At 38.7% G+C, this 13,735-nt stretch overlaps 1 long non-coding RNA gene across 3 annotated transcripts in view; it reads left to right on the top strand.

Moving 5' to 3' along the window:
• LOC102554773 (uncharacterized) overlaps positions 1–13,735 on the top strand; it is a 108,323-nt gene that overhangs the window by 33,611 nt on the left and 60,977 nt on the right. For all 3 annotated transcript variants that reach the window (XR_015622363.1, XR_015622362.1, XR_015622364.1), the window contains one exon: positions 10,212–10,286. This is a non-coding gene — a long non-coding RNA (uncharacterized LOC102554773). The remainder of the gene's footprint in view (positions 1–10,211; positions 10,287–13,735) is intronic.

Below are 13,735 nucleotides of genomic sequence, written 5' to 3' on the forward strand. Positions count from 1 at the left end.
TGGGGAAAAGAGGCAGCTTAGTCATGTGACAATGCTTACTATGCTCAGGAGTTTACAATATGACACTTCATATAGTTACTGTGTAAAAACTAGCACAGAGGCCTTTCTCTTCAGACCAATTACAAACTGGAAATTTTCCCAGAAGATTAAGCATGGAAAGTGAGTTGGGTGGATGCATGGATCAACTAAGGTGAGGGGTAAGGACAATAAGCACAGAGAAGAAGGTTTTGTGGCTAAGGATGTTGCTCAGGGGGAGGTCCCTGCTTCCTGTGTGTTATACATGTGTACATGTTTATATGTGTGTTGGGGTGCACAGGTATGGGTGTGCATGCATTAACTTCTTCAGTCACCCTCTGCCTTTAAAAATTATTTTATTCTTTCATTTTTAATCGCTGGTATGTGTATCTATATGTGGGCATACATACATGAGTAGAGGTGCACGTAGAGGCCAGAAGAGGGTATCAGATCCCCTGACGCTGGAATTACAAGTGCTTGTGAGCTGCCAGATATGGATTCTGGGACTGGATATGGTTTGTCTACACAACCAATATTAACTTCTGAGGTGTCCTTCCAGCTTGATCCATGTTAACTTTTGAGACACGGCTTCTTGCTGAACCTTAAGATCACAACTAATGGTAGACTAGCTGGCTAGTGAGCTCCTGGGATCCTCTCGTCTCCATCTTCTCAGATTATAATTATTGAATTATTATTTTCCATGGGTTTAGGATCCAAATTCAGGTCCCCATGTTGCATGGCAAACACTTTACTGACTGAGCCATCCTACAGCCCTAGCTTTATGTGTGAGTATAGACAACAAAGTGAAGAAAACAGTTAAAATCATACTTGGATGTTCACAAGAGAGTGAGACTTAAGGACTCATTAAAGAGCGACATAATCTTGGAAGCCATCACTAGAAATATATTTACCAAGAAAGACAAGTTAGCAAGGTCAGGGCACCTGCAGGAAAAGGATGGGGGTGAGGTGAGATCAGGGACATCCGTAGTATTGGTCTCTGTTGTTCTAAATTGTCAAGCAAATGATGAAAGGGTTTCAAATAGGGCAACGTCTAGCCTCTCACAAAACAAAGAAATCAAGGAGGAGACAGTTAAGAAAGACATTTGAATTCATCTAGAAGAAAAGGCCCCAAACATAGAATCTTGCTATGGAAAACAGCCAAAAACTGATTAAGCAATGGGAGATGAGGTTAAGGGAGGAGGCAAGCACACACTACTCATTTCAAGACGTTGAGCATAAGAAGTAGGAAAGAAATATAATTGTGGGAAATGTCAAGGGCATTAGGTTAACAAATAAAAAAGTACTGCCATGATAAAGAAGAATCTAATCTTCCCACATTCTGAACTACTCCCTCATGGCAGACTAGAGCCTTGGGAAGCTCATTAACCCGGAGAGGGCACTAGGGTATTGTTCAGAGTGCTGCAGCTACCCAGGCTGCCAAAGCATAGAAGCTATCATTCATAGCACGTGGCAAAAGACTTCCTGCCATATTCCAGAGACTCCCTTAGAGGGCAAGGCACTGCTATAAAGAACACAATTAGCATCTGCTTTTCTAGAGATGTATGTGTTCGCCGATAACTCTCATATTTATCCACAAATGGTCAATCTGATCAGTACAGACTTGAAGCCACTGGGTTGTTCTATGTTCTTAACTGATTGGTTGTTTCACTTGCAAAATAAATATTTTTAGATTAGACATGGTGAATTATAAATACAGATTATAGTTGGTGATCTATAAGGACATGAAGACACATGCAGCCTTCAGTCCACAGTCTCTGGTTTCCTCTTTGTGGTCTTAAATTCCTATGAAAAAAGAAAAACAAGTGTGATACAAAATGTCACAGAGATGTTAAGAACAAACACAGGCAATTCTCTCTTCTTTTTCTCAAGTTTCCTTCAGATTCTACCCTTCAGGTTTTAGGCTTTTGTTTTATTTTCCATGTATATTTTGGCATTATTTCCTTTAAGTCCATGAGAATTACTGCATAAAATAGTTTCCCATTTTAAAGATTGTAAAATGAAGGATAAGAGGACACTATTATGAACTTCTTCAGAGATCTTCCAGATGCTAACTCTCACACGACTCTTCAAATGTAAAGGGATAGCACTGTCTACCATATGACCTTTGGTACTTTAACGATCATACAGAATTTGTATATCATCAGAACTCTTGTAAATGGGATTATGATCAACAATAATATTAATAAAATTATCATGACAATGTTTTTTCCCTTAACCTAATTAATTTTTGAAAACAGGATGCTTACTATAGAAATGGAGATGTCATCCATAACATCTGTAGACTTCTGATTTTCTTAGAACGGTTTGAAGATTCCATAGTCCTCTATAACCCTACAGTAGGGAAACATTCAATAATTCTGATTCAGTAATTAATTCCAGGAATCTAATGCATGGGTGTTTCAGTTTAATTCAGCACACCTCTTAGAGGGTCTATGATTGTAAGATTTGAGAGACACTAAGTTTAGAGTGGCCACTTACAGGAGTTCAGTGTCTACTAGGGAAGGGGAATGGCCATATTTATAGCTATCAGGTATTAATTCCCACCTTATAACCCAATTGTACAATTATTCCCATTGGTATCTACCAGTTATATCATGAAGCAATATGCCTTAGTTTCCTGTTTTAAAGAGTATGGAATACAGGATAAGGAAACAGGTATCATAATTCAGTAGCAGTGAATGACGAACTAACAATCTAAATGTTCCATTAAAAAGCACAAATGCAGCTAGGACTGCATAGCTCAGTGGTAGAGCAATGCGTACTATGTGCAAGGCACTGGATTTTTGTCCTTGGCATCACACGCAAAAACAATAATAGAAATAAATAAATAAAACACCAAGCTCTTTATCTGTGGCAGTGATGTCTGAGCCCTTGCAGTTAGATCAGGTCCACTGTGGATGAAGAAGGGAGTGGAGAGGACATCAGAGCAGGATTCAAGGCTAGAGCATAAACCAAGAGTGAGTCCCTGGCAGGAAGAGCTACAGCACAGCCACAAGACATAGATTTTAGGCTCTGACCAGACAGAATCCCAGCACTGAGAAGGAAAAGTGGACACAAAGCCCCACCCCTAACCAAGAAGCTATTTGCAATAGACACATGCTAGGAAAGGGAAAACCAGTTTTCCCCAATGGAATGTCACTTCTATATCAACAATGCCCAGCAGTAGTTGGCCAACACAAAAGGAATATCATAGTTTTTGAAATACTTTTTTAAAATTTTGCTTTGTCACTTTTTGGCTTAGTTGATTTTGTTTTATTTAGAGGTGGAATGTGTGTGTGTGTGTGTGTGAGAGAGAGAGAGAGAGAGAGAGAGAGAGAGAGAGAGAGAGAGAGACAGAGACAGAGAGAGACAGAGAGAGAGAGACAGAGAGAGAGAGACAGAGAGAGACAGAGAGAGAGAGACAGAGAGAAACAGAGAGAGACAGAGAGAGACAGAGAGAGGTTAGGTGGGTAAAGAGGCAAGGAGGACCTGAGAGGAGATAGGAAATGGGAAAAAATATGATAAAATATATTATCTGGTAAAACTTTGGACAAAAAACCTTAATTTTGTCAGTATTATTATACTAACATTATTGTAATAATCATTTTTATTATTTATTCATTAGAGTAGACCCTCCTTCTTGTGTTCTAAAATTCCTAATGGGTACTTGAAATCATAGCTGTAAAGGCCTTATAGTTGCTATGTTCATATGTATGTGTGTGATAAGGTTTAAAATTAGGAACAGGAAGAGATTAATAGCAATGACCAATAACAAAATAGAGCAATTATAAAGACTTGCTGTAACTGAGCTAGGTGAATGTGGTCTTTCTTGAAAATATACTACCTGGTAGCCATTGCCTTATCACCTTGTGAGGTGAGACAAGGCCTGTGTGATGACATACAGTGAGTGACATGACTGATGTCAGCACTGTGATGTGGCATTAAGCTCTGTAAAGCTATGTATGAGCTACTTGAATAACACAGATACCATGGCAGTTCTTCTGACAACCAAGATGTCACTATTTCTAATGTGGAGGTGGTATATATAGCATGGATACTTTAGACAAAGGAATGATTATCTCCTGGGTGGCAACACACAGGATGATCCAATATTCTCTTACTATATTGTGAATGGTATCTAATATAAAACAGGATCGCTTATTTCTGGACATTTCCATTTAGTATTATTTGAAGAAGATTAACTCAAACTGTGGAAAGAAATGAATAAAAAGGGCCTCCTTTAATACATGACTGAAGTGTTTGAGCAAAGAAAAGTAAAAGTAAGATCAAAGGTCAAATCTTAAGGGAAGTCCTGATAGTCTGTAGGTGAGGTTACAGTAAGAGGAGGGAAAAAGTGCGATCCAGGGTATATAGATTTCTTTTTTGTCATATTTGATCTAGAATGCTGACAGAGAAATCTCTGAACAGCACAGAGGGATCTGACTTCACAGGGTCGGGTAATTAAAACACACTTTCAAGGATGGATAGCATCATGGCTTGAATGAAAGTGATTTCCATAAGCTCGCAGATTTGAATGTTTGGTTCCCAATTAGTGGGCTATTTGGGGAGCATTAGGAGGTGTGCTTCTGTCAGAGAATATGTCCTCCTGGGTGTGGCTTTAAAGCTTCAAAAGCCCATGCGTAGCCCAGTCCTCTTTTCTCTCTGCCTCTATCATTCAGATAAAACATCAGCTCTCAGCTACGGCCCCAGTGCCATGCCTGTCTTCCTGCCACTGTGTTTTCCAGTATGATGATAATAAACCAACCCTGTGAACGTATAAGCGAAACCTCAATTAAATGCTTTCCTTTATAAGTTGCTTTGGTTATGGTGTCTCTTCACAATAGAGCAGTAAGGTGGGTAGTCTGCCTGGTATCAACTTTCTTGTGGTGTTAGTAGGCGTAGATTCAGGAAATGTGTCACCGGTTATTTTGTAATCTCTAGCAAAAATACAAAGTCCTTCAAACTATGTACTGTACAAGATTGGGGGTTAACAGTTACAGCCTGTAGCTAAAGCTGTACTTGATCTCAGCTAAGCAACTTGGTCAATGGACATCAATAGACCACATTTCCACACTTGTTTTCTTCCCCAAAATTATCCTAATATTTTATCAAAACAAGATATGAAATCAGTCTGATGTTCGATAAATTTTATCTCATGTAACTTAATGGTTGCTTCCAAAACAGAAGTAATATCAGCAACAGAGCAGTCATCACAGACCTGCCAGAAAAGGAAAATGCTCTTGGGTCCCATACCTCTTGCCCAAGGAAGATGAATTATGGTGCTTCTCCAGGTGAGGATGTCCGGGCATTCTAAGAGAAGGAGCCTGGTGTAAGGGGACAATCTATAAAAGAAGAGCTGCAAGAAGTAACGTAGTTGAACAGCAGACTTGATGTGGGCAAGAAAAAGCCCTTGGGAACTTTGCCCTTCAGTTATCAAAACCCAGAGGACACTCAGGGTCCTCTGCCTGGGCAAATGGAAGCCTTCTTTGTACCTACCCAGCTAAACCATGCTTCTCTCGATTATTAAAAAGGATTAGCTGTTCTTGTTTTCTTACTAAAGAGAAAAAAATGTGTCTTTAATCTTCGACAAGGTATGCCTTCTGGATAATTCTCATCAAAATACTTCTGAGTGATGTCTTAAATCCAAGGTATGTTTGTATGATTAATTTCTAACTCTTTAAGCCTTCCACAGAAAGAAGGCTGAAGGAATAGCACTAGATAAGACTCCGACTGGACTTAAGGATCTCTTTCAATCTTAGTTGTTAGGGAGCTCACCAACAGACTTAATTATTCATCCTAAATTGACTCACAGTCCTGTACTATCCCAAATTACATGAAGCGACACTTGATTTTCCTCTAAATCAAAAAGCTGGCAACAGTCATTCACAATTTATCACCATATTTGCTGGAGAACAGTGTGAAAATAAACAGCAAATGCCCTGAAGCTCAAGAAACAAAGGCTGAGGGAAAGAATTGTCAGATAAAAGTTTCAAAAGTGCACATGAAATGGCTCTCACCTGCGTTCATTGATGTCGGTATCCATTCAATAAATTTTACTAAAACTATAAAGTTGAATCATGGCACATGCTGAAAATACTACTAGGACAGACATACATTATTATAGAGATGTGAGGTGTATTAATAAACAAGTTATTGATACAAATGTAATAAAGACAATGGGAATGGAAATGTCTAGCAGAGGAAATGACTAGTCAAGTTTTTTTTTTCGGATTTAAGTTTTTTATGTATGAATTTGCACAGAACCATTTCCCACCCACACTCTCTTTCTAATGATGCATTAACTTATGCCAGGGCTAGTTATCAGTCACTAAGATTAGAATGTCTAGACTAGACTGATATTCTGAGGGTTCTTGGCAAGATGACTCATTTAGGTATGAAACCACATAGAAATTGTGGATCCCAAGGTATTTCTGGTATTTCTCGACATTTACAGTCTTAGAACTGAGTAACCACAGAGTGGTAAGTTGCTGATCATGGTGATTTGATAAAGCAGATACACAGAAATTAAAGTCAGTTCTGCCTACCTTATTACTCTAGTGTCCTTTCCCACTGACATGACTGGTATTAATACTCAACACTGTGTCTACTATTTTTTCAAACTGATGAATTGAACCACATGGTTGCTTTTCTGGTTTGGCTTCTCAACAGCTTGTAGTGTATAACCTCAATTTTAATATTTTCCTTAGGTGCGTGTATCCAAATTCAAGAGTTTGAAAAACAACCATGGTACAATCAACTACAAATAGTAATTGAAACAAACAAAGAAGAAGTGTGCATTTTGTGTCTGACAAACTAGAAACTCAGTAGGGATTACAGTCAGACCCTATCAAGAAAATCAAGATTAATTTTAACATTGTAAATAACACCAAGCTGTGCTCTACAATGAGATGGGTACAGTTTGAACTAATGGTAGTTCAAACCATTTCCTGGAATGTAAATGTTTGTATTAATATCAGTATTGTGAACTCAATAGTTCATATGGGAAATAAACACAATAAAACATAGAGGGAGGCATTCAAATGCTGGGGAATGTATTAAAAATGTCCACAAGCTCAAACTTTAAGAAGAAACTAACATAATTATTTAATGATAAAAGTAAACATGCTTTTAGGACATTAGAAAACCAATGAATATAATTTTGGTTATGCAGAAAGAATATTTAAACCTGGCAAACTTAATGAAAAGTGAGAGCATTGGGAGTTCAGAAATTCAATGACCCACAGTTCCTTTGAGGAAATTTTCAAATGAGGGAAATCTAAGTGAGACTTCCCTGTTTAATAAAGAGTAGCATTCTGAGAGGTTAGGTATAATGGGCAGAATATCTTGACAAATGGAATGAATATCTTTGGGTATTTCCTTGAGAAGGGCTGTTTTATTGCTGTGATTGGAAATCTAGGGAAAATGAAGAGAGTTGCCACATAAAGGGACAGGAGGTGACTTATAGAGGCAACATAGACAAGTTTGGAAAGCCAGACCTATTTGAGAGGATTTTCTAAGCTCCTTAACTTTTCTCTTTAAAACTTTTAGAAATGGTCCTACCAAGATGGAGATCATAGAATCTTATTTAAAAAAAAGAAAAGAAAGAAATGTTGTCTAGTCAACAAAGAAGATGTAAAAGCATGCTCTTTCAAGTCCCTAGGCTTAACTGGCCATGAATGCCTGCATATGTAATTACAAAGGAAGACAGACAGTATGTCTCCATCCTCATGAAATTCTCCTTTACTTAAAATTCTGACTTAAGATTAGCTCGGGCAGAAGCCCTAATGAAGGAAGGAATGTACCATATAGCAGGATACCTTATGGGTTCTTGTCTCAATGTGAGTCTGAGAGAGCAGGTTCAGGTGGTGGGTAGAGGGTAGATTAGACAGAAGGATCCCTTGTCTAACTTGTCCCTATGCTCGCGTTTTATGTCAGGCACAGCCCCTCCATGCCCTGAGGTTCTCTGAGACAGACTTGGGGAAATAAGTTGAGAGTCAGGCTGGGGTCTGGGCCAAGGAGTTCTGAATCCTGGCTTTAGATGTTGCACAGCTGAGTGGCTATGAGTCTTATGGGCAGGCTGGATCAGGGTGCAGATAACTATCCCCTGACTAAGCCTATAATATCCGGACCAAGTTCCACCAGTACATAACTCCTCAGATGACACCTGAACATCATGTGGTGGCTGGAGGTATCCAAACATTGCCACTTGTCACAGCTAGCAGACTACATCAGTATTTCAGGACTGAGACTAAAGAGCCTTTCCTGTATTCCTCCATAATATCCAAAAAGCTGCACACCACAAATTATGCAAGTCATTTGAAAAATGAATAAACATGAGTGCCTCTCAAATAATGCTTATGTTATCAGAGAGTAATGGGGCACATTTTGTTGAGGGATGACGTAACTTTTAGTGTGTCCCCACACATATACTCTAGCTTTAGGCATCTTTCATGAAGACTTTAACCACTTCTGGACCTCAGGGAGAATGTGCATAAGTTTGTAGCTTCTGTGACTCAATCGCTCTTTCCAACTTTTCTGAAACTTTCTCTCCTTTTTCTAGGGACTGAAATTATCTTGTCTCATTTCCCGAGAATCCTATGTAATTCCAAGACAGTTCAATCCCCAATTTTTATACCAGGCATTGACTCATTGTCTTTTGTTTTAATAATAGGAAGTGGTGTGTTACACATTGTGGGAAAATCGCTCTCTTTTACAGATAGTTGTTATTGCAGTATACTTTTTTCGATTACCATGTTGGACGGTTGTTTTCTCTCCACAGTGAGTTCTGGTGCACATAACTTATGTATGCTAACTGTAGCTGTGTGTTAGGGTGACTCTCAGGAAAAAGATGTTGCGTGATGTTCTGTATACTGTAACTGTTAGGAAAATTGAACTACTTTCCTTATAATAGGGACATTAAGGGATGAACAAAATAAGTTAGAAGATGTACTTGGTTTTAAATAAGAGACAGGTGACTGGAAGCTAATCTCCAAGCAATAGAAGTTATACATCATTAGGGAAGACATTGACAAATAAGGAAATACACGTGGAACCACAGAGTCAGACACGTTTTGATGGACGACTTGAAGTTGCCAGGTCTAATGCTACATTTCTATGTCTACTTTCTTTCAAGTGAATGTGCCATTGGAGAAAGGGGGAATCACCTTTAAGGTGCTTGAGAGATGGCTGAGGGGCTAAGAGTACTTGCTGCCCTACCAGAAGTCTGGAGTTCAGGCTACCTAACCCACATATAGCAGCTCACAAATACTTGGAACTAAAGCTCCAAAGGAACCTGCATACACACGTGTTCATATCCACATACACATGGATAAATCTTTTATAAAAATTGGAAATTTGATGGTGAAGGAAAATTTAGTTTAATGGTTTTTTTAAAGAAGGGATTTTAATGTAATTTGACACTCACTGGGAATGAACTATATGTTAAATAGAAGGAGGAAGAAAATATGGTCACATCCTCCAGAACCCTTCGGTTTAGCCGGGAGAAAAGCAGAGCAGGGTAGGAACAAGCACTCAGGAATGGGGATGAAAAGACAGAGGTTGATTTGGGGGTGACAGCAGTGACTCATAAAAATGGCAGATGAGTTAGGTCTTGCCAGGTGGACATGCCTTGAGAAATCCTTGGATTAGAAAGGAATAAGCATGTAATGGTTTCTCTTGGAACATTATTTCTGCCTCTGTGCTTTATGAGTGGTGTGAACTCTAAATTCAGTCCTCTTAACCGTAACATGCAGCGCATCAGGACTATGAACTAACACAGATGGTAGGACATTAGGTGAAGACAGTCCCACTGTGAAGCCTACCTAACAGCCCCAGGCCTTCTTCCCCATGTCGTTCTCACTTCTTCTATTATCAACATCCTCTGAACAAGACTCTGCATCTTTAGATCAGATTTCTCTAAATACCCAAACAATCAATCTTTTCGGGTATTTCCCCATGAAAGTCCCATGATTCCTTTACACTTAACTCTCAAATCTGAACTACTCTTATTTTTCCCCTAGATTGTCTGTCTGATCTTAAGTTCCTGTTCAGTGAGTTGTGAATAAGCTTAAAAAAAAAGACAAAATACCGAAGATATCACTAATATCTGAAAATACAACATCTTCCCCATGAATATGCATTGTGTCTTATATGTAATTATCCAACTGAAATATCCTTCATAATCTTTTATTTCTCAGCTCCTGGCTTCACATGAAGACGAAATCAGACCTTAAATTTTCATTCGGCATTCTGTCTGCAGGTTCCTGATTATGGTAATTGATTTATATGGTCTTCTGAGCACTAACCATTTTGCATTTCAATGAGACTATGATAAGAAATAATTTGATAAATATGGTCTATGTGGGAGTTTTGTCTATCTTTGTGTTCATAGTAAACGGAAGCATCACTGAATACCAAGAGACAGACATTGATAGGAAATGTAGTTATCAGTCCATCTCTCAAGAAAAGATTTTTGTGCTTGAATTTTAAATAAAAGAATATCTTTCAAATACTTGAAAGATATTCTGCTTAACAGGAATAGTAGCAAATACAGTAAAAAGAAATGTCAATTAATGGTGACAGTTCCCATACACTCACATTTTAATTGACCCTTTCCACCACATGCTAGGTTATAGATGCAAGACAGTAGCACACACTAAATAATGGCTTGCCACCAGGGTTGTTGTTTATATTTTAAATTAAAAACTTGTTTTGTTTCAATTTTTATTTTTCTAAAGTAACAGGTGTGGGGTTAAAAAAAAATCAGGAGGGACATGCAATGTCACATTCATGAAGGTCAGAACAGTTGAAGACAACTTACTGGATGGAGTTATCTCCTATCACGTGTGCCCTGAGAATTGAATTCAGGTCATCAAGCTTCTCAGGAGGCCTCTCTGCGCCATCATGCTGGCCCAAGAGATATGTTTTTATCATAGATAATGTGTTCTGTTTGAAACATGTACACATTGTAGGGAATACTTTTGTGATGAGCTTTATGGGAAAGTTTTAAATCATAAGTTTTTACTTCATTGTATTGTGAAGCATGAGTGGAGTTTATATAATAAGAATCTGTTCTGCAACCCAGTTCTGGAGAGGCAGAGACAGTTATCTGTATGGGTTTGAGGTCAGTCTGGTGGATCTATAGGGCAGTCAAGGCTACATAGTGAGACCCTGTCTAGAACCAACCAAACAACCAACTAACTAACAAACAAGTAAAAGCGCTGCCCACAACAACCAACAAACAAACCACAAAAGGTAATGTCTTCTTATGCCCTCCAGTCCCAGAATCAAGGGAGACCATGATTTGGGGGCCAATCTTGATGAAAGGGCAGTACCCTTTCTCACACATAAAACAAGACAAAACAACAACAACAGCAGCAGCAGCAGCAGCAGTCTATCAATAGAAATGTCTCCTTGCTTAATAATCTGTGTTGGCCCTGCCAAGGTGAGGTTAGATTTGTAAACAACTCAAGAGAGAATATTAGCCAAATTCTATGATCATACAGTACCAGAGGTCCTTTTATTTTGCATTCGTGTTTTGAAAGTCGCCTTTAGGCTTTATGCTGGTTGTATTCCAGGGTACGGTCAGCCTGGAATGCTGAAAAACTCTCACTAAGCAAATGCAGCAGTTTAATTCGGAACGAGCTGAAGGGCAGCTCACAGCTGAGGAGAAAAGGATTCACTCAGTGGCTGTCATCTAAACGAGGGAATGACTGCAGGCAAGAGCTAGAGTCCTTTTGAACTTGAGAAGTTCACTGATTTGGCAGTGAGGAGGATCTTGTCTGTCTTGCTTGTTAAAGAACGGTTTGTCTTCAAATGGCTGCAGCATAAAAGGCACAGGAAAAAAATGTCACCAATCTCACTTTTCTCTAAATCTTATTTCTCTTACTACAACCCTCACTTCCTTAGATCTTTCCATTTAAAATAGATTATCTCTTTACCTTAATAATGCCAATAGGACAAGGCCATAATAAATCCACAATAAAGTCAAATTGAAAAATATATGAATGTCATTTATGGAATGACAAATATACAAAAGAAACAAGGCATCAGCATTTTACTTTTTTTTATTCTGAAAAAGAACATATTTAATTCTATCTTTTACATCACTGCTTTGGAATCTGCTAAATTACTGATTCTTTATGGTCCCACATGTTTAAATCCCATTCTGTTCCAGTCTGGATCCCTTGGTTCTTTCCCACTTTGATCTTCTTTTGTAAGTGGCACATGAGACAAGTATTTTTAGAACAAACTCAGAAATGTCTCTCTGCTGCTCCAAGTTTCCTGATTTTGCATGGCATCTTTGAAACGGACTATAAAGACCACTCTGGCCTGCTCTACAACCATCTTGCTCCAGCGCTGTGCCTCAGTGTCCCTACCACACTCTGCCTTAACTATTCTCCTGTTAACACCCCAGGCTTGGTAACTTTTCTGAGTCTTTGATCAGGATTCTCCTTATCTGGAAGATCTAGATGGTTGGAGCCTCATCCTTCGACTTGGCTATAAATCAGTCTACAAACCTTTTGAGAAGTTAAAGGGTTGAAGGTATGCCAAATAAAAGAACCTATTTACAGAAAAATTCTTTTTTTTTTATGGGTGACCAACAATCAGAATCTCCAGTTTATTAGATGAAAGCCACAAGAAATATGTTATTAAAGTAGTAAATTCATTAAGTACAATCCAATTATGATTCTAATTATGACATAAATCAAGAAGCTAATCTTTATATCCGAATTGTGATTCTTTTCTATAGATATATGAAATAACATTTCATACTTTTTTTTTACATTTTATTTTTTTTATTAACTTGAGTATTTCTTATATACATTTCGAGTGTTATTCCCTTTCCCGGTATCCGGGCAAACATCCCCCTCCCCCCTCCCCTTCCTTATGGGTGCTCCCCTCCCAACCCTCCCCCCATTGCCGCCCTCCCCCCACCAGTCTAGTTCACTGGGGGTTCAGTCTTAGCAGGACCCAGGGCTTCCCCTTCCACTGGTGCTCTTACTAGGATATTCATTGCTACCTATGAGGTCAGAGTCCAGGGTCAGTCCATGTATAGTCTTTAGGTAGTGGCTTAGTCCCTGGAAGCTCTGGTTGCTTGGCATTGTTGTACATATGGGGTCTGGAGTTACACTTCCTAATGCTTGATTAGTAATGTGAAATGTCAGTCAAACCCCCGGTTTTCCATTTACTTTTTGGTATAAATGTCTTGGAAGAAAGCACCAAAGAATAACCCAACATACTTTTGAAGATGACAGTCATGTTAAGTTCACATTGTCATAGATCTTTTCAAAGTTTATGACGTTTACCAATGTATAGCTTACATAAAGTGTGCAGAGCATTCCCACCTAGCCCCCAATGTCTTCATGCTTCTGTTCACAGCCTGAGTCTCCTTCCCCCTCCTCCTCTGTCCTTTACATCTGACCAGTTCTCTCCCAAACAAATTTCTGAGAACGCCATATAAATGTAGTCCTGCGGTGTATAACTTGTAAAATTTTACCACTTAGTAAAATGCCTGTAAGATTCAACCATGGTGTTGCATATTTATCGATTTTCTTTAGTAATCAACACTCTGCTGTATGCCTAAGGCACTGATCGCTCACCACGCTCCCACCAAAAGACACATTGGCTCTTTCAAGTTTGGAAAATTGTGCAAAGAATTGCTATATATATTCATACTGAGGATTACATATGGACATAATATTCCAGGTCTCTGCAGTAA

The sequence above is a fragment of the Rattus norvegicus genome, chromosome 6 (genome assembly GCF_021556685.1).
Source record: "Rattus norvegicus strain SHRSP/BbbUtx chromosome 6, alternate assembly SHRSP_T2T, whole genome shotgun sequence".
NCBI classification, from domain to species: domain Eukaryota; kingdom Metazoa; phylum Chordata; class Mammalia; order Rodentia; family Muridae; genus Rattus; species Rattus norvegicus.